The sequence below is a fragment of the Phasianus colchicus genome, chromosome 5 (assembly GCF_987193195.1).
Source record: "Phasianus colchicus chromosome 5, bPhaCol1.hap1.1, whole genome shotgun sequence".
Lineage (NCBI taxonomy): Eukaryota > Metazoa > Chordata > Aves > Galliformes > Phasianidae > Phasianus > Phasianus colchicus.
In genome coordinates, this window is record NC_143440.1 from 40,468,128 (window position 1) to 40,486,300 (window position 18,173).

An 18,173-nucleotide genomic window follows, 5' to 3' on the forward strand; every position below is an offset into this window, starting at 1 on the left:
GAGGTGGTTGCTGAGTTGCAGGTTGGGAGATTTTGTTTACTGTCATAGCTCCCCTCAAAACAAGCAAAAAAAAAAAAACCACCTCTGATATCTATTAATAAATTTTGGGCTTTCACTGTCAATAAATTGAGAGCTTTCAGCAAGTAATTCAAACACCTCAGCAGAACTGTTCTCTTGGGAAAGTTTTTGTTCCTAGATAATAAGGAGGACATCTGCAGCCTAAGAAGCAGAGACTCAACACTCCACCAACTCGGTGGAAGAGTTAAACTCCCCTGCTGGGGTTGATAATAAGCACCATAACAAGATCAAAGCACCAGTTGAAAACTAGTCAACAGCCATATTTTTGTAAATAGGTTTCTGAAGGTACATGGGACCTGGTTCATGTAACATGCAACCTTTCGTCACCAAAGACATCCTACTCGAATCCTAAATATCCTAAATTAATACAGTACACGTGTAGTACCACATTCTGATATGTACAGTGATTCCAGAAATAGGCAGGCGCTTCATAGAAATTGTATGAACATTCCCATGTTAAAATGTATACAATCTCTGTGCTTTGGATCACAGGTATGCACGCTGAGTTGGAATGCTTGCCCATGCACCCAGTCCTGCAGTGAATTAATGTTGGCTTCCTAACCTGTCATTTGGGTTGGCAAGTTTTATTCCCAGATTTTGCTGGCACCACCGACAAAAACAAACTCGCACAAAAGGAAAACCACACCACCAAACAGCTGGTAGGAGGAGGGCAATAAAACTAAAGTGCATAAGTACACACTGAAAATGTAGAAGAGTTTGACCTTTGATTTCTCCTGAGTAATTGAGAGGGAAGGGCCGTGGTATTTACTATAATGTAATTTGAAACAACCAGAGTAAATCTCAGCACAATGCAAAGTTAGCGGGCAGATGGAGTTGAGTGAATAGTCTCATCCTCTTCTCTCTAATTTGCTACTATTGATAGTGGGTTTTGTTCTTTGTTTCTCCTGTGTTATAGTTGCATCCTGGGGCCTCTGTCACGAATCTCATTGCAAGCTAGATATGAATGTAGGGTCCTTAGCAAAAGTTAATTAGTTTTTGTGGAAGTCATTTTTCTTTCACGAGGAAGGCTTGAGAGAGCTTTATAGCTTCTTTCAACCCATTTATGGGCGGAGCAACATGTCCAACATGCTTCGTATTTCTGAGTCATTTATGGACACAAGAGGTTTTCATAATGAGGATACAAATACAGGCACAAGGATTACAAGTCCAGGCTGGGTGTGAGGCCACGAAGGGTTAGGTCTGTGTGAGGCCATATTCCTATTCTTACGGGCTGTGGCTGCTCCCATATCTTGACTGCCACTGGAGCGGGTACAGACTTGTCTGAGAAACATTCTTTCTTCACCTGGTTTCAGTAAGCAGAGACAAAGCTGTCAGCTAGGATGGTATGGGCCCCCTCTCTCATGTTACAAGACAGGACCGTGAAGCTGGTGCTGCTAGGAGGATTCTAGTGATCAAAACAGCGATCACCTGTGCTCAGCGTTTGGCTGTTTGTGGCAAGTGGACTTGCTTCATCGCATGTGCAGTTAGTGCTGTTGGTGGAGCACGTGGACTGCTCTTGCTGCTGAGCTTTTTCTGGAGAAGGAGCAGAGAGCTTTTGTAGAGCTGAAATTACTTCTGAGGAAATGTAAAGAAGATAATGAATGAAAAAAAAAGGAAACGAGTGAGCAAGTGAGAGAGGTGCACTAGGGATCCTCATACTTATATCATTTTTTTGAAGGACTTTTCCCCTGTTGTCATGGTTGGCTGTTGGTATTTTCTTTCTGGCTCCTCTCCGTCTGAACAGAAATGATTGAATTGTACTGACTGGTTTGTGCCATGGAGTCAGATGGCTGTGATCAGGCTCAGTGTGACACATGAGGTACCTGTGTACATGGGTGGTTGCAGCTTGTGTCTCTGGACTACATAGCTGCACATATCATCATCTAAATAAACTCAGAACAAATTCAAGTTCTGAACTTCCTTTTAGGTCCCAACAGGAGAAGACCAGCCTGCTTGAACAGGGAGCCTCTGCTGAGACTCCAGGAAAAAAAATGTTTACCATCCTGAGAGTACTCAGCCCCCTGAGCTGGAAGACGGTGATGAGGAAGAGAATAACGCCTCCACAATTTAGGAGGAAACGGTTAGCAACTCACCACTCCATGTAGACTGTCACAAGTCCATGGGATCAGATGGGATCCACCTAAGGGTACTGACGGAGGTAGTGGAAGTGATTGCTAAGCTACTTTCCATCATTTATCAGCAGCTCTGGTCAACTGTGGATGTCTCAAACGACTGGAGACTTGCCAATGCGATGCCCATCTATAAGGAGGGTCAGAAGGAGCTGGGGAACTACAGGGGAACTGTCAGCCTGACCTTGGTGTTGGGGGAGGTCTTGGGGCTGATTGTCTTGAGTGCAATTACTTGGCATGTTCAGGACAACCAGGGATCAGGCCTGGCCAGTATGAGTACATGAAAGGCAGGTCCTGCTTGACCAACCTGAACTCCTTATGTGACCAGGCAACCTGCCTAGTGAATGAGGGAAAGGCTATAGATATAGTTTGTCTGGTCTTTAGTAAAGCCTTTGGCTCTGTCTCCCACAGCATTCTCCTGGATAAGCTGGCAGCCTATGGCTTATAAATAGCTATATTCTTAGCTGAGTAAAAACTGGCTGGAGAGCTTTTTCAAGAGAGTGGTGGTGAATGGAGTTAAATTCACTGGCAAACGATCATGAGTAGTGTTCCATGAGGGTCAGTAATGAGGCTGGCTCTGTCTAATATCTTGATTGATAATTTGGATGAAGGGATTGAGTGCACCCTCAGTAAGTTCGCAGATGACACCAAGTTGGGAGGTATTGTTGATCTGCCTGAAAGTAGGAAGGCCCTACAGAGGGGTCTGGATAGGCTGGATTGATGGACTGGATCCAGTTTGTGAGCTTTCAACAAGACCAAGTGGCACTTTGGTCACAACAACCCCATGTGTTTCTACAGGCTTGAGGCAGAGTGGCTGGAAATCTGAATGGAGAAAAAGGATCTGAGGGTGTTACTTGACAACTGGCTGAACGTGAGCCAGGAGTGTGCCCAAGTGGCTAAGAAGGCCAATGGCATCCTGGCTTGTATCAGAAATAGTGCAGTCAGCAGGACTAGGGAGATTATCATCTCTCTGTACATGGCACTGGTGAGGTCACACCTCAAGTACCATGTTCAGTTTTGGGCCCCTTGCTACAAGAAAAACATTGAGGACCTGGAGTGTCCAGAGAAAGGCAACAAAAGTGGTGAGGGGTCTGGAGCACAGACCTTAAGAGGAATGGCTGAAGGAATTGTGATTGTTTAGTCTGGAGAAGAGGAGGTGCAGGGGAGACCTTATTGCTCTCTGTAACTCCCTGACAGGAGGGTGTGGTGAGGTGGGGGCTGGTCTTTTCTCCCAGGTAACAGGGATAGGATGAGGGCTAATGGCCTTAAGTTGCAACAGTGGAGGTTGAAGTTGAATATTAGAAAAAAATTTATTCTCAGAAAGAGTGTTGAGGTTTTGAAACAGGCTGCCAAGACAGTGGAGTCACTGTCACTGGAGGTTTTCAAGGGAAGTGTAGATATGACACTTAGTGGCATAGTTTAGTGAGCATGATGGTGATGGGTTGATGGTTGGATTAAATGATCTTGGTTGTCTTTTCCAACCTTAATGATTCTATGATTCTTTTCCTGTGAGCTGGCAAAGCAAATAGTCTTACTGAGCTTCTGTATGAAGCAAGAAACTGTATAAGAAAAATGAAATGAGTCAAATGGAAGAGTACACCATAAGTAACAAGTTAGTCAGGGATTGCTGCACTCCAAGCTCATATCGACGGAGAGCTTACATCACTGGCATGAGTCAGTGCACACAGTTGCTAATCATCTGTAGGTTTGGGGATCACAGGGCAGAGCTGTGAACTTTGGACACAGCAGAAAACAGACTTAGGAAGGAGCAGTTGGGTAACCAGTGGGACATTTTTAGGTAGCAGAAACATTTTTGTGTTTTGGTGTCCCAAACAGAACTTGGGCCTTCTTTCTACAATGATTAGAGATTATCAGAACTTATGTCTGTGGGCTATAATTTCTTTTGACAAAGGAGAGAATTGACAGCTGAGACAAAACTATTTATGTGAATAAAGTCAGCTCTGTGGGGAATCAAATATCTCAAGGTGGCTATAGTCAGAAATGAGCCTAAATCTTTGGCTTTCACATTTGCAATTCAGACAGAATAAGTAGTGATTCAGCGCTTGCATTCAAGGCAGTCAGTAGCAGGTGGGTTGCTCTGGAAAGGAACAGTCCACAGCCTCCAAGTGTCTCTCCTTCATCTTCAGTCTCCGGGTGCAAGCTGAACTAAATGTGAACTCACTGCTGAAGGTGTAATTGAAAAGGCTAGAGTTTGGGCAGACCTCTGTAGAGTTCTGAGGTAGAATTTGGATTTGTTTCTTGTTTTTCTTTTACAGTTACAGTAACTTAGCACCGAACCTTCAGGGACTGTGTAAGGAAAAAACTCCAGGGAGGCACTGAATTTTAGCTCGAGTCTGAATGGCAGAACATGTGTCTGAAGTTTAGGGGAAGAATCAGGAGGAGTGTGGAAAGCTCTTTGGGGATCTCACTGCTAATTAAATAGCAGTTTAAGAAAACACAGAACAGTAATAGTGTCCCAGGAGAAACTGTCAAGACAATAGCTAAATTTCATGGAAAGCTGGAGAGACCTTGGAGTAGCCCTTAAGAGGGAATGATGCTTGTCTGGGAGATTGGCTGGTCTGGTGTATGAGTGACAATTCTTCTGTCCTCAGCTTAGGTAAATGTTGAATGCTCACAATGGATTGCTTCCTTCTGCTGGAGGCAGGCAAGTGGAGATAGGTGGAGATAGGTACAGCTTTTTTTTTTTTTTTTTTTTTTAATAATGTAGTTAGTTAGTTTAAATTTAGCTAAGCTGAAAGTTCTGTTTCTGCTTCTGGAAAGACTGTCTCTCTCCCTAAGGCCTTCTGTGGTGAATGCCACAGTTCCAGAATCACCACAGCTTTTGTTTCACCTTTTCACTAATCTCTACATGCTGGTTTGGATCAGAATTTGTATGTTTGCCTGGAGAAATTGGCCAGGGTTTCAGTGAAATGGGAAGGATGTCAGGATGGGAGATTTGTGATTGGAGATGCAAGAGGCCTGAGAGGATGTAGGTACTGAAATATGTGTATGAATATGGGTCTGATGAGCCATAATAAAACTGATGTAGGATGGGGTAGATGTTGTGTGTAGGATCAGGGTGCTGACCAGCAAAACTAGGCATGGGAGGGAATCCAGTTTATTAGAGGGGATTAATGACTTTAACCACCTACTTAACCACCTACATTTATTATTCCTTTTATATACAGCTTTAATCCTTCAGTTAAGAAAGAAGTAGGTAACTAAGTGTACCAAAGATTTGTTTTTCTGCAAGTTTCAATTGGGGCTGAACTGCCAAGGTCATCCTAGCCTTGTTTGAAGCCTTCTTTGTGATTTATCTCTTTTTCTTCTCATCCTCCATTTTCAAGACTCCAGTACAAAATAGTATTCGGAAAGTTCCTTCATCCACCCAGTTCAGACTTCTGGATGTTTACCTTTCATTTGATCAGTGATTTGTGTAGTACTTTAGAGTGGAGAATGATGTTTCTCCATAGCAGAGCTGAACTGTTTGTTGGTTACAGCTGACGTAAGGCCAGCAGTAACATTCACCCACCTTCACTGTCTTGTCCAGCCCTTGGCAGCACCCGCTTTTTTCTGGAGTCTTAAGTCTGAATCTTTTCTTATGCCATCACAGTGGAACTATGTGGTGATGTGTCCTCTCTCAAGTCTCCCTCAAGCACTATAAGGCCAACAAAGGCTGTAGTTCTGGAACTCTTGCATTCACCACTGAGAAGAGTTGATATGAGTTAAAACTATCCTAGCAAAAAACAGTGAGTTGCGTTAAAAGAGCAGGAATGGCAGGTTTGGGAATGAACAGCTGAGGTGAAACTCATTATTTTATCATCATTCTTGTCTTGTGTTAGCTTTTGTTAACAGCAGTGTGATCTGACAGAGTCTGTGGTCAAGATGCAGGATTACTGGCAGAATGGAGGTAAAATAAGTGTGTATATATAACTGAAACAGTAGTTGGAAGCGTGGTAATCTCAACAGCTTCTGATTTCATATGTGGTTCCTGTGGTACATTTTTAGTCATCTGTATTGCCTCAGCTTTCATAATCTTCCACGGACATTCATTGTCACTTGTGCCCATGGCTGCTCAGTTTGGTGAGTGGTAAAGCAGTGTGGTAGAAACTGTCCTTAGGTTTCAGATTCATTTCCTTGCTGATTGTGCTTCCTGCAGCTAAACAGGCCTCAGTCTCTCTTCAGTTTTGGGGTTCCCTAGAGCATTCACTGTTAGCTCTCCCACCTCAAACACAGCATTTGATCCCGCATACTTGATGTGATGTGGGCTCCTTTTTAATGTCATGCTCACTTGTCACCCCAGCTCTAGAACTGAAGAAAGTCCTGTTCCTGTAGGCACTGACTAAGTTCTGTGCTTTTTCTGTCAGCACTGAGCCAATAAGTTGATTTTTATTTTTCATTTTTTGTGGCTTGCTTTCTTCATCCATAGAATGAGTTTAGTGAGACCATTACCCTCTCCATGGAAGATGAAGAGAAAGGCTGCATCTGTGCAGCATAATAAACAAAGCCCTAATTTACATGTAAATGTGTGTGATATCGCTGTAGCAGCAGAGTTGTACCAGAGAAGCCCTCCTTATGTGCACGCAGCTTATGTCAGCAGAATAGGGTGCTTTTTTTTTCTTTTTTTTAGCAGAACTTTTCCAAGCACTGTCAGCCAAATCAGCAAAAAACATTCAATACCAATATAACTGAGTCCTCATTAGGACCCAGAGCCTCACGATAGTTTAATTCCTAACTTCTTTTTAGGCACTTAAATGCTTTTGATAGTCTGGGCCTAAGAGTTAGCTATATAGAAGAGAAACCAAACACTCCTCCCACTAATATCCTGGCAAACAAGTTCAGAACAGATGTGGCCTTTCTTTATCAGTAGCTGCAAGCACTTTGAGAAATGGGTAGAAGCACTGAGCCTGGCAGAGGGTGTTGTGGCTGACTTCAAGGAGAACTGCAGCTGTTTCTCCTTGTTCTGACAATATTGCTGGTACCACAGGAAACTGGTCACATTCCCCCTTATTCACCTGGTCTTATGTGAAGGGCAGAACTAAAAGCCCTTGTAGACCGCTGACACTGATAGGGGAGTGGAAGAGACTGCTGCATGCAGTGTCAATTGGGTGGCTGTGCTTTTCCTCTTGTGAAACGCTGTGCCAGCCCCTGACTTTTGCAGCCCCTTGGTTGCAGCATGTATGAGAATCAGAGGATGCTTGTCCTTTGCTGAAGCCTTCTCCTTTGCAGCCACTGTCCCTGGTCCCATGGCTCAGCCTTTTTGCTTCAACTCCCCGTCCCTGTAGCCTCCAGTTTCTGACCGTGAAGATCATGGTATAACATAATTCTTGTCAGCTGGGAGCGCCTTGAGCACTTGGTATGAGTCTGTAGAGGAATGTGAAGAGTCACTGACCTTTGAACATGCATTAACTTAAGGGAATTAAATCACAGCTCCTCACCTAGGCATGTAGCTTTGAAGAGCTGCCTTAAAGGTCATAGAGAAGAAAGAGGGTGGATAGCCAAGGCTGTGAGAAACAGTGTGGTATCTAGCTAAGTCTGTCAGTTGGTGGAGAACTTGATCAGCCAGGGAATTAGTGGCAACAAGCATTACATGTTTATTATCTAGGAGCCAGGACTGGGCATTCTGTCCTCTGACTGGAGTAGGAGGGCATGTGGGGATGCAGAGATCCATTGAAAACATGTCTTTGTTGATAGCGTTCATTTCATCCCTTCCTGATGCTTTTACATAGATGGTACATGAGAAGAGAACATCCTGTAGAGAAGAAGAGAGAGGTGGCAAGGATGGTACGCTAGCATGTGAGCAGTGATCAATCCTTAGCTTGGAGAAGGAATGAAGGAAGGAGGAGTTTGTCCCCCATTGGGTACCACACAGTTTTGCAGGTTTTTGTTGTCCTTCCCCTACTTTTTAGAAAAACCTGGATGAAGGCAGGAAAAGCTTGACAGAAGATATGGCTTAAAGATTTGTTGTTATTGCTGTTTTATATATACACACCTTTCTACTTCCAGAGTGAGAAGAATTACCCTTGAACATTTCATGCCTGTGCAGAATTCACCTAGTGTGTGGTGATGCCTTTCTGACACATCCTTGGTAAGGATGATATAGGTTCCTTTAGCAATAGGGGTAGCAGGTTTTCTTGCATTTTTCAGATGACAAGTGATTTATTGTTTTTAAGCTATACTAGATTCACTAAGATTTGATCTTAGATTCATTATGCATCCCCCACCCTCTGCGTAGCAAATAGTCAAGGATATGTAGCCATTTCGAATCTTGTTAAGTTGCAGTCTTCATTGTTCAAATTACCATATCTATTTATATTAGTAAATATCTGCCTTCCTCTTATGAGTGAAGTGTGCAGTACTTTAATCTCCATCTGCAACAGGTCAGTTCAATTCACTGATCCAACAGAAAAGTATCAGCCAGAAAATTGACTCATTTTCCTTCAGAGCAAGGAACAGAAATGGGAGGTGAGTGGGGAAGGGGAAGGTGGTCATAGGGTAGATGTTAGAGGAAATTACCCTTCCTGTGAAGCAAGTTGTTCTTGAATTACAAATATGGTATTTGGGGTGATGGGAGAACAGAGAGAAACAGCTATTTGAAGCTCAGTCCAGAGAAGAAGATCGGCACTGGAAACCAGAAGACTTACTAAGACTGCTGATTCTCCTTTTGGTAAAGACATTATTACTCAGATAAGAAGAGAGAGGCTTTAGCCATGCAGTGCAATGGGAGGGAGAGGGAGAAATTGAACAGAATCATTAATCGTAACTATCTACTTAAAAACTTTCAATTCAGAATCAAAGTAAAAGCCGTGTTTAATCTGGGGAAAGGAAAGATGTTCCAGTAGGGGAAGTGTGCCCCAGGAGCAGGGATAGATGCTTGAGATTCCATCAGAGGGACAGTGTGACACCTTAGGCAGGACCCATACTGAGTGCTTGGAGTTGTCTTGCTTTCTTGTGCTGCTCACCGTGTGTGTTGATCTGCAACAGCCAAACAGGCTGGTAAGAGTGGCTCTGTGTTTATTCCCCTAATGCAGAAGAAGGAGAGACGTGCGTGTGGCAGGTGTAAGATATTCAACATTCATGGGAAAATCACAAGCCTGGTGAAGGTGCTGCGGGTCTGAGCCATTGCTATATCAGACGTAGCCATAAGGGGGAAGTGTGCGCTCAGACATTAGATGCCTTTCTCTGTGCCAGAGCGGTTCCAGCTTGCTTGGCTGTAGGCTCTGCAGGCAGCAGAGACCCTCCCCGGGTTCTACCTCTGCGTAAGGCTGCACGTGGGGCCTCTGCTTTCAGAGAGGTACCCGAGCTGAGGTATAATCAGGCATACAGGTAGTGAAGATGGGAGTGGACAGAGAAAGGAGATGCATGGGCTTGGGAATTACATGCTTATCACTTCTTGGAGAGAGGGGAGGATGTGCTGTGCAATCTTGACCAGTACTGGGATAACTGGGACCACCTTTTCCAGAGGTGCTGAGCAACCAGGTAGGGAAATCTACTTCAGCTGTGTGCTTGTACAAGTACAGCAGGTCACTCTTCCATTAGCTGGATCACACTCTCAAGAGTGAGCTGAAGTAAGCAGGGAGAGCTTGAGAGGTTTACAAAGAACAGAATATGGGCAGACATCCTGCCTGCAGTCTAAGGAGACATTACCTGAGGTAGTTTTCTGAGCATTTTAGAGGCCACGTGTGTAGAGCACACAAGCAAAGTAGCGGCAAGTGGAACGTGGTTGGACCCTAGTGGCTGGCACAGCATGAGCTACCTCATCACCTCATCACTTGCTAGATGCTAGTCATTTGCCAAGTGCTGGTTAAAACTCTCTGCAGCACGAGGCAGAAAAGGACACTGGTGCTGTGTGATATGGAAACTTCAGGCTCCAACAAGTTTGTGCCTGCTGGGCACAACAGGTCTTGTTAACTGAAGCTGCCACGTATGTGTGTTTGAGGAGATTCTACTTGCTGTCTGAACTCACAGAGGGCTGGTCTGTACCCGCCACAGTGGCACTGCCCAAGCTCTAGCTATGTCAGCACCTTCTTGAAGAACTCATGGAATATGTTGTGACAGTTGCATCTCTGGATAGGACTCCAGGCTGTCTGGTGATGTAAATGAAAGCTGAGTTTGAGTGGTTTGTTATGACAGCTGACTGTTACCTGATATCTGTTGATACCTGACTGTTGCATGGCAAGGGGGTTAAGGATGCAGCTCACAGCTCCTACCTACTTTGTTCCTGCTATGCTATGAAATCACTTGCTTCTGCTTTCCTGTTATCAACAGGGAGTTGGACTTTCCTTCAGGTACCCATAGGATACATTGAGGAGAAACAGGATTGATGTTGATTTCCTATAATTATCAGCCAAGAAGTGTGAGCAGCACGGTCCAGTCAGAAGCACCAAGTGACCTAACCACCAGCTTTCCTTGGGTTTTGTACTGCATAGTGGCATATGGCCTTGTTATAGATCAGTTTCCTGGGGCCTTTATTCTGTGCTCATGCCATGGAAGCGAAGCAAAATGCATCCAAGAATAAACTGCATGAGATCTATAGTCAGGTGTGTGGCAAGTCAGAGGGAGACAAAGAGCTTGCAGCTTTTGGTGGCTGGCAGACTGTGCATTGATTTTGTGCTTATAAAGCATCGTATACCTATGCAGCAGAGGGGCCTATAGCTGGAGGAGCTGAGACTGTAAGCCTGTCTGGTTCTCTTGAGGTGCCTGAGTGGGAGAGAGCTGAGAGAACGTGTATTGCTCAGCAAGTATGTGTTGTGTGCATCATATATGAGGGATAGCGGAGGTGTTACAATATATCTGTGCCCTTCCTGTGTGGGGTGGCCACAGGGAGAGGGGCAATGTGTGTGTTTGGTTACATGTGCAGTCTGCTGCCTGTGCTATGCGCAGGGCAGATGTGCGGGAATGGCTGCATGTAAGGACACAAGAGGTTGCTTTGCAGTTAAATGAGGCAAAGCATTACCATGGCGACCACACTCTCCTTTCCATGCCAGATGCCAGGCTCCCAGGCAATTATTTTTGCATGTTGTTCTGGAAGGCCTGGACCCACTTTTGCTCTTACATGACTGTTTGAGGGTTGTGTTGCCCTCTCTCTGGACTGGAGAAATGGTGAACATGGGGGTGTAGTAAAAGAGAGCCAATATTTGGGCACTTTGCATATTAGTTGCTGGTGCAGTACAGAAACAGAAGGACTGTGGTTTGAACTGCTGTGATACATCATCATCCACACAGTGTTCTCAGAAGCAATGAAGTGAGCCAGTTGGCAGTTGTTAGGTACATAGTGTGTATGTGCAGAGAGCTGTCTGTTGGAGGACTTTGCACCCATACTGCAAGAGAGGTGCTCTAGGGAGCAGCACAGTGAACGGCTTCAACAATAGCAGCAATAGGAGCTTGGAGCTCTCCAGTGATAGGTAATAGAAGGCTCTAAGGTAGACACAAGGTAACTGTGCACCAGAAGACAATGCTTCCTTGCACCTATTGTATTCGTGTTTGCTGTGATGCCTATACAGACTGTGTTCTCTGTTCTTACTGAGTTGGATTGGACCGTGTCCTGTGCTATAGGCTCTGACAAAGAAAGTAGAGCAGCATCTTCCAGGGAATAGATGTGCTACGATGCATTCCTTGGAGACCTTATTCCTTTCATCTTCAGAGGAATTAACTCTTTCATCAGCTCTCTAGGTTTAGTACTCACGTCTGTGAGGCCATGTGAATCATCTCCCTCCTGCGTTCTCAGTTAAAGATTTGAGGAGCAGGATGCTTTGCACATGCCAGTTGAGTGTTCACCTTTTCCCTCTAAGAGTTTTTGTTTCTGGCATGGAAAAGCATGCTAGACTCAGATAAACAGGTTTTGTCATCTTGCAGAGGTCTGGCAGAAGAACATATAGCTGCAATTCTGCAAGGTGAAGCAATTTCTCTACTCAGCAGAGACTTGCTAATTCACACAGTCATAAGGTCTCATTAGAAACATATTTTTAAATGAAAAAGGAAGGAAATAATGCAAAATAGATTTGAGTACATTCCAGGCAATAGCTAAATTTTTCATAGTGAAAACCAACAATAGATCAGTCTGTGTGCTATGAACATCTCATCACAAAAATATATCATAGGAGGCTTCTGCTATCTATTCTTGGCTTAGCATTGACCTTGGCTATTAGATCTCAATTAAGCAACTCTGACTAATATTTTTCTCTCTCTCTCCTGCCTTTCTGTTGCAGAAAATAATATCCAATGATAACAACACTGAGTACCTGCACACTTAATCAAAGAATGGGATGCCAGAATGGGATGGTTTCTTGGTAGGCCCCATGTCACCTGAAAAAATAGCATTTTCTGTGTGAATACCAGGGAAAGGAGACATTAGAGATCTGTGGATCCAGGGATTGCAGCCTTCAGCAGCCTCTGCTATTCCCTAAAAAGCATGCAATGATCATTGAAGCTACAGGGAAAGGGTAAGTAGGTCATAGGGATCAGGAGCATGCCGTATCTTTACTTCTTATGTTTGCTCACCTGGAATCTTTCTTTCCTTTAACTTCTCTCCTTTTTTTGTCCTAGGAAAAGAACTGACAGTGAATTAGACAGTGGTAGTGATAAGAATATACAAGACTTGCTGTGCTGCATAAAACTCCTGTGATGATAAGGGAGATATCTGCAGACTGATTCCACTTTTGGCCCAGGTAAGTGTTGAAGCATCCAAGCACTATGCCAAATCCAGATTTCCCTAGAGCACAATGACAGCCAGGAAGAGCTTAGAAATATCTGTCCTGCACTTCAGTTTCCTATCCAGGAGCAGCTGTCAAAGGCAGGAGCAGCCACAGATACAGTTGTTGGAAAGGTGTGCTTCTGCCATTTTCAAGTGAAGATAGGGTATTAGGCAAGGATGAGGAGTTCTCACTGCCAGCTAATTATATGTGTTACCTACTGCTGGGAGTCAGGCAGGGAACAGGTGACATGGCAGAATCTTGGCTACAAAGATGGAGGAAGTGGGAAAATAACAGATTTTGTTGCACTGCTTGGAGGAGAATGAGAGGAAGAAAATGGCTTATGAACAAGGACATAGTTGTACAAAATGCCAGTCCCTGTGGGAGGAGCAAGGGAAACACTGTGTTGTCACCACATTGGGATGAGGATTTTGTAGAACAATGTTAGTGTGAAGAGTGGAAGAGATGTCTCCTGCATGGTGCAACAAACCTCTTGCTTTCAAGAGGACCTCCAAGGTGTTTTCAGCTATCTGTGTTGAAAATAGAGCCTTATTTACTTAAAGCATTCAGCTGTATTTAGAATGGCTGTATTTAGAATATTATTTGCAATAGTGGGGCTAAAATCTTCCTGATTCTATGCCCCAAACATCTGATAATCAGCATTTTTACAAAGTCAGGTTTCATCACAGCAATGAGAACAATCAGACAAACCAGTTATTAGAAGATTAGTACTGTTTGCACAGAGTCTGTCCAGGTGCTAGCTTATTTGGCAAAATGTCAGGCTAACATCTGATTTTATTGTTAAAGGAATGCTGTCTGAAAAGCCGAAGGGAAAAAGGCCAGAATATATGAAAGTGTGCTGTCTAGAGTGGCAGAAAGCTGTGCCCACACTTGGTCTCAGTCACTGCAACAAGGTAAGACAATGCCAGATCAGTCCTCTCTATTCAAGAAAAGCTGAGACGTACTACGCAATAACTGTGAGTGAGAAGGGTGTTAGATCTTGCAGCTTGCCCTGTGTTCGTCATACGGATGTTGCATTTTCTCTGCCTACTTGGCTGTGAACAGTGACTTTTTATCTTAGAATAAATTATTTCCAAATATTTTGTTATTACTGTTACTACTAAGAGTTTCTTCACACTCAGGTTTCCATCATCTCAAGATTTGTGTAAGGAGCCATCCCCTTATGAACAGACAAGTGTTTCCAAAATTTAAATTCAGTTTGAAAACAAAGCTAATGTTAAAGTTTCAGCAACAACCAACACTGCTGCCTGATTGTTTTTATGCAAGAGCAGCACTTGAAAGATGAGTCTCCTTTCCAGCCTGTATGCTCTCCCCTGGCCTCCTCCATCATTTCAGAATCAATAGCTGTTTCTGATTGCACCCCTCCCCTCCAAACCCTGCTCTTTGCTACCTCATTTTGATTTTAATTTACCACTGCAAAATTGCAGTCATTTTTCCCCCATCGTAATTAAGAAACCTATCCATTAAGGGGACTGAAAACAAAAACAAAGCCTTCTTATCTGAGCCCTTAGCACAGAACAGAGACAGAAATGATTGGTGAGAAGATCAGGTCTAGAAAGCCGAGCCCTTTATTGATTCTTCTGGCCTTTCTCAGTAAATACAGAATGAGTTTTAAATTCACCTAGAAGGAAGCTAAAAGCCAGTGTGAAGTGCTGACTTCCCAACATGAAAGAATAAAGAAATAGTGTCTTCTCACCTGATTCACTTTTTATTCTCTCTGTGGCGAATGTTTCTTTGTATCTCACTTTAATTCTATTTCAGTTTTAGCTCATTTTGCTATAAATTGACCTTGCTTCTGACTTTCCAAAGAGTAATGGTCTTGACCTAACTTTTGGAAGAGCCTTGAGATCTGCACATAAAGGTGATTAGAAAAGCTGTATTGTGAACAAATGTCTTCCTCTGGCTCAGTTAGCAGCACTGAGCACTTGAGTTAATGAGCATCAAGGGACCGTGAAGGAGGACTCTACTATTTGGTTCATCTCACACTAGTGCTAAGCTGTGTTATTACAGACACAAAAAGGGAGTCAACCCAAAGAAACCCCCAGGTAGTATACAGGGTACAGTTCACTGCACATGGGAATTTTTGTAGAAGAAGGTGCTCATCAGCAACATAGGAACGTAGCAATGTAGGAAAAAGTCAGAGATGGAATGGAAATGAGATGGGAAATGCCTAAATAGGGTTAAAACTTTCACTTCCAGAGGAGTAATCATATTCTCTATTCTGAAGAGAGGGAAAGCTACTGCAGACTTTTACACTTCATCCCTTCTGTCCTTTTCCTTGTAGTAGTAGATGCAGTAGATACTTTCTGTGGTGCCTATCTGAGCACAAACCCTTGGATGCGAATGAAAGTCGGATCTGGCTCCTTGCTATCGTCTAAATACTTACCATCTTAGAGAGATCCATGGTTAGCTGGTTAATTCCTTCAGAGTCTCTGTGCATAGTCAGAGCCTCCTAAGATGGGTCTTACACTTAAAATAGCAAGAACTGGATGGGGATAGAGCTAATTGGGCTAGAATTACTCTGGCACTTCAGATTGTTCCTTTGTCCACTGGGACCCCAAAAACAAAACACCCTATCCATCCAATGGATTTAAGTGAATCTAGTGAGTTTGGGAACTAGGATTCAGTCATTCATTTGTTGTTGACACCTTGTTTGTAATAGAAATCAGCACTAGCTGAGAGGCTGATCTACCACCTGAAAAACTGGAAAAGGTGTAGAGGAAGGTTACATAGGAGCCAAGGACACAGGGCGCATGATGTACAAGAAAATGTGAGCGTTGAGTCCTTCTTCTGTGTGGCATAAAGGAGGCTAAAGGTTGGGGAGTTACAAAAGCAGTGGAGCCAAATTCTTAGTGGTAGTAGTAGATGGTAAGAGAAAAGCGAAGGAATTGTTTTGGGAAACTCAGAGAGGAAATAAGACAAAACTTCTTCATAAGGTGAGGGGGGTAGTGTTGATACAGGTTACTGAAAGAAATGGCAGTCATCATAGTGGAAAGTTTCAAAGTCTAGCATGGATAATCTGTTGGCAACAGTACTCTTTTAGTGGGAGGTTGGACGAGACAATTCTAGAGGTGCCTTAAAACCACTGTTTCTGTGGCCCATTGACTATAGATATCAATTGATGCAAGGAAAGAGCCTGTATGAGCTAAGCTGTAACTTGCACAATGGCAACTTTGATCTCACCTCAACTCCATTAGAGTATATGTGAACGTATTATTAGGCAGTCTTTCCTTATTTGCATAGGAAAATTATTTTGTTAAGGTATTTGTGCTTGTCATTTGTTAAGTATAAATAGCTGAACTTATTTTGTACCATGTTAAAATTGTGTCAACAGCATCTTGTTCTACTTCTTCCAGATCAAACTAGATTTGGTCATTAGAATGCATAGAGGCATTGGCAGAGTGTGAGTGAATGTCACTAGTCTTTTACCAAAGCTTTTTAATGTAGTGGTCTTTCGAGGCCTCCAGCAACTTATTTTTCTGGATCATTAATTCCCGGACTCTGTGTACATCTGTTAACTTTTTGATGTAACACGTTCAGATGTAGGCAAGTCTTCTGATTTCATCAGAACTACAGTAAGCTTAGAACACACTGAGTTGTAACTCAATTTTTTATCCTAATTAAATAGGAATAAGTCTTGTCACTAATTACTTTTTCCTTTGTGTTAAATCTGTCCTGCTTAAGCTGTGATGCAGAGAATGGCAATGGCCTATGTAATGAAGATAAATCCAAGTTCTTGTCTGAAGTTGGTAAAATGTAAGTCAGTTTCAACCTGGACTTACAGGCACGGCAGTAAGACTGAGATACTGTGCTGCTATGTGGGTATTTCCTACCAACTAGCTGCTTCCCTGTCTACCAGCTTCTCCTATATTCTAGCTCAGCAAAGCATAAACAGCAGAGGTTAGATCCAGTTATACTCCTTAGGTCCATCTTTTATCTGACATGGAACACTGAGCGAAAAAAAAGTCAACAAGCTCTCAAAGGAAAAATACCTAAGAGCAGAATCTTTAAGGCAGCAGGCATAGCTTTAGGGACTGCTTTGCCAGTAAGTTACTGCCTGGTTGCCAAGAAAAAGACATGCAGTAAATCTGTCTTGGGCACTACTGTGCAGCCCAGTTTATAACAGTGGATTTCTCTAGCACAGTACTATCAGGTGCACTGAAATGCTACGTTTGTACAGGCAGTTTTTTCTTCTACTTCCAGTATTCATCCCACTGTACATTGATTCTGATTTAACTGCAGATTTTATTTTTCCTTTACTGTAGAATATTAAAAAAATATGTATCAGTGGTTGTTTATATTCTTTTGGACAGATAGTTTATCTATTGATCGCACAATAAACAGAGTACATATGCTAAACAAGATGCTTCATTTACAGGTGGATTTGAATTAAACACATCGTTATCCTGTGGTAATCAGCTTATTACATACATTTTCTTGCAGAGCTAGCCTAGATGACCTCTTCTTTCCTTCCCCTCAACTGCATATAGCAGGGCATCCTAGAAGACTGATACTTGTGGTACTGAAGCATTTGAGCTTGTGGCACTTGGACAATGCTTCTTTCTAAGAATAAGGAACTACAGAGATTATCTCAGCATGTGCTCCTGTGAACAGAGGCAAATATTTGTGGTATTGATTGATATAAAAATTTGGGCTATGAAAAATTCTGTTGGGTCATTGCAAACCTTAACAAGTAAAGTGCAAATGCCACAATCTATTATCGGTGTTGACCTGGCCACTGATTTCTAGTCATTCTGCCCTGAAGGAAAAATTAGTGGAGTACTTATTGGATGGAGCCTCATTACTCTGTCATCCAAGGGATGTTGCCTTTTCAAAAACATACTCAGGATTGTAATTTGTAGAAGTTCTGTGGTTTGCCCATCTGTACTCTACTGTTAGCTGTGAACACAGTTGCAGACTTAACACCACTATTATTAACAGCTATTCAGGAAGTTTTCCCGTCTTATATTCCTAGTCTTCACACATGGATGACTTCATTTTTTTGGGGTCATTTCTGATATGCCCATTTCTTGGTTCTTTTTGTGGGTGTCCAATATAAAATTATATTGAGTGTATTTCACAGTAACATTAGATAGTAAGCTTGACTGCAAGTTTGTAACTCAGGTTTTCAGCACAGCCACATCTAAATAAAAAGCCTGGATGGGCATCAATAATTGCTATTGCTGTGTTTAAGCATTTACTACAATTTCAAACAGTATGGTTTCTTGTTCTTGAATCACAGTTGGGTGGAACC

The 18,173-nt window shown here is 43.0% G+C and overlaps 1 long non-coding RNA gene across 12 annotated transcripts in view; it reads left to right on the plus strand.

Annotated features, from left to right (window-relative positions):
* Window positions 1-18,173, plus strand: part of LOC116228948 (uncharacterized) — a 32,840-nt gene that overhangs the window by 1,386 nt on the left and 13,281 nt on the right. For 2 of the 12 annotated variants that reach the window (XR_016467009.1, XR_016467006.1), the window contains exons 2-5: window positions 12,416-12,649; window positions 12,753-12,874; window positions 13,706-13,812; window positions 17,363-17,906. This is a non-coding gene — a long non-coding RNA (uncharacterized LOC116228948). The other 10 variants (XR_016467001.1, XR_016467008.1, XR_016467010.1 and 7 more) reach the window with 10 other exon arrangements.